Source organism: Electrophorus electricus, chromosome 4 (assembly GCF_013358815.1).
Source record: "Electrophorus electricus isolate fEleEle1 chromosome 4, fEleEle1.pri, whole genome shotgun sequence".
Taxonomy (NCBI): Eukaryota; Metazoa; Chordata; class Actinopteri; order Gymnotiformes; family Gymnotidae; genus Electrophorus; species Electrophorus electricus.
The window spans coordinates 29,691,566-29,694,065 of NC_049538.1; the positions used below are offsets into that span (position 1 = coordinate 29,691,566).

The 2,500-nt window shown below is 54.9% G+C and overlaps 1 protein-coding gene across 2 annotated transcripts in view; it reads left to right on the forward strand.

Annotated features, from left to right (window-relative positions):
* The window catches only part of znf423 (zinc finger protein 423), a 143,107-nt gene that overhangs the window by 29,963 nt on the left and 110,644 nt on the right, over positions 1-2,500 (forward strand). The gene's annotated exons all lie outside the window — the stretch shown is intronic.

The following is a 2,500-nucleotide window of genomic DNA, read 5'->3' on the forward strand; positions in this document are numbered from 1 at the left end:
TCTCCGTGGCGACTCTCTGTTCTGCTGGAGGACCCCACCACCACCCATCCCAGCCAATCTCTAATATCAATTCCGCATGGCTTGCAGAGGGAGGGAGATTTTCCCAAGGCACAGGGGGCCAGTGGCCAGGTGCGTGCCGGATCCGCGGCTTCCTGCTGGAGGAGCTGGAACATGATCCGAACGATCGGGGAAATACGCCGCTCCTCCTGGACTCCGTCGGTTTGGTGGAGACTCTGCGTTTGGAGCGCGGGCCAGTCTGATACTACGTTGCTATCTCCATCTCCCCATGAAAACAGATCACGTTTAATAAGCATGGCAGTGCATTGGGAAATATTTGTGGGATATTTTTGTTTTTTTCATATTGTTCCCATGAACCATTTGTTACGGATCAATATCTCATGCGGAGCTTGTCCAACACTTTCCTAATAAAGTCTGATCTCTGTGGTCTGATCACAGCTTTGTGGTCATGACCTGGTCAGTGGGTTTAACGGTCAGGCCGACAGTTGTTCGCCTGGTTCAGCGTGTCTCTCTCTCCTCTCCCTGAGAGACACAGCAGTGAGATGTGCTCTGCTGTCATTGCGTCATGGTTACGAGCTGCTCTCCCGTGCCACTGATGCAGTATTCCATGTCAGGGTGCTCCACGTGTGAGCCGTCTCTTTAAAGTTGAGCTCCTTGTGCCGGTCGGCTGTATCGGAAAACCGTCCGGGTCTCGGACAGCCTGAGTGTGTTTTAAAGTGGAAACGAGAGTGTACGTGGGTGAGTTATGGAGAAGGTTTGTGTGCATTTGTGTGTGCATGTGTGTGTGTGTGTGTGTGTGTGTGTGTGTGTGTTGGGAAGGGCTGGTAAACCCAACAGGGAGAGGGACTAGGAAAGAGAAAGGCCCTTGGGGAGAGCAGATGACGTGGGCCTCTCCTAAGCGACCCTGGAGGAGATTGTGTGTGTGTGTGTGTGTGTGTGTGTGTGTGTGTGTGTGGCTCTGCGGTCCTGCAAACTGCTGCGTGTGTGAGATCCAGCAGGAAGGGACGTCCCTGAGCTCTCGCTATCCCCCCACTCTTCGCTCTTCCTCTCTGCCTCCTCCTCTTCCTCTCCTCCCTCTGTCTGTGTCTTGTTTTTTCCCTGTCATGCATAAACTCGCGGGGGTCTGTGTTTTCGTCACCAGTCTTTCCTCCAGTCTGCTGATGCCCCTCTGCACACACACACACACACACACACACACACACACACACACACACACTCACACACACACTCACACACACACTCACCAAGTTGTCCATAAACACACTCTCTCACTCACAAGTTCCTCAGAACACTCACACACATACACACTAACCAGCTTTTTCGCCACATATACAAACTCACTCACCAGCTCCTCCATCACACACACACACACACACACACGCGCGCGCGCGCTCCTCGGGCTCCATAATGCCTCCTTCTGCACTCTCCTATCTCTTGTCTTTCGTTCGCTCATCCCTTCTCTCTCTCTCTCGTTCCGTCTCTCCCGTGTTTGTTTGTGCTGCTGTACTGGAGCTCAGGGGGTTGCTCACCATTTCTTATTTAAAAAGATAAAAAAACCTTCCTTCCCCTATTCCCTGGGAGATGATGTCGACAAGGACACTGGCAGGCTTTTCCTAGTATTAAATTCGGTTCTTTTTTCCTCCCTCTGTCTCTGCTCTCTGGAAAATGTGTGTTGAGTTTGGAAAGAGCAGTGTGTGTGTGTGTGTGTGTGTGTGTGTGTGTGTGAGTGTGTGTGTGTGTGTGTGTGTGTGTGTGTATGTGTGTGTGTGTGGGGGGGGTGACTAGTGTAAGGGGTGGTGGCTGTAGGCCCCACAGGACCTGAGTGAGGCCTCTTCGGCCTGTCCCACTGGAGGAGAAGAGGGGAGGTGCGCTCTCCCTCACCCTGTCTCCTTCCCTCTCTCTCCTTTCCTCTCTCTCTCTCTCTCTCTCTCTCTCTCTCTCTCTCTCTCCCTCTGTGCTGCCTGAGACAGAAAAACAAGGCACCCTCCCAGGCCCAGAGGGGAATAGAGGGGAAGAAGGAATGGCAGCCAGTGATCCAGGTCTGACACTGGAGACTTTAGGGACACACGGAGGGGTCTGAGAGGTGGAGGGAGAGGTGGAGGAGTGTGGGGGGGTCTGAGAGGTGGAGGAGTGTGGGGGTCTGAGAGGTGGAGGGCGAGGTGGCGGAGTGTGGGGGGGTCTGAGAGGTGGAGGAGTGTGGAGGGGTCTGAGAGGTGGAGGAGTGTGGGGGGGTCAGAGGTGGAGGAGGATGGGGGGGTCTGAGAGGTGGAGGTGTGTGGGGGTCTGAGAGGTGGAGGAGTGTGGGGGGGTCTGAGAGGTGGAGGGAGAGGTGGAGGAGTGTGGGGGTCTGAGAGGTGGAGGAGTGTGGGGGTCTGAGAGGTGGAGGAGTGTGGGGGATCTGAGAGGTGGAGGAGTGTGGGGGTCTGAGAGGTGGAGGGTGAGGTGGAGCAGTGTGGGGGGTCTGAGAGGTGGAGGAGTGTGG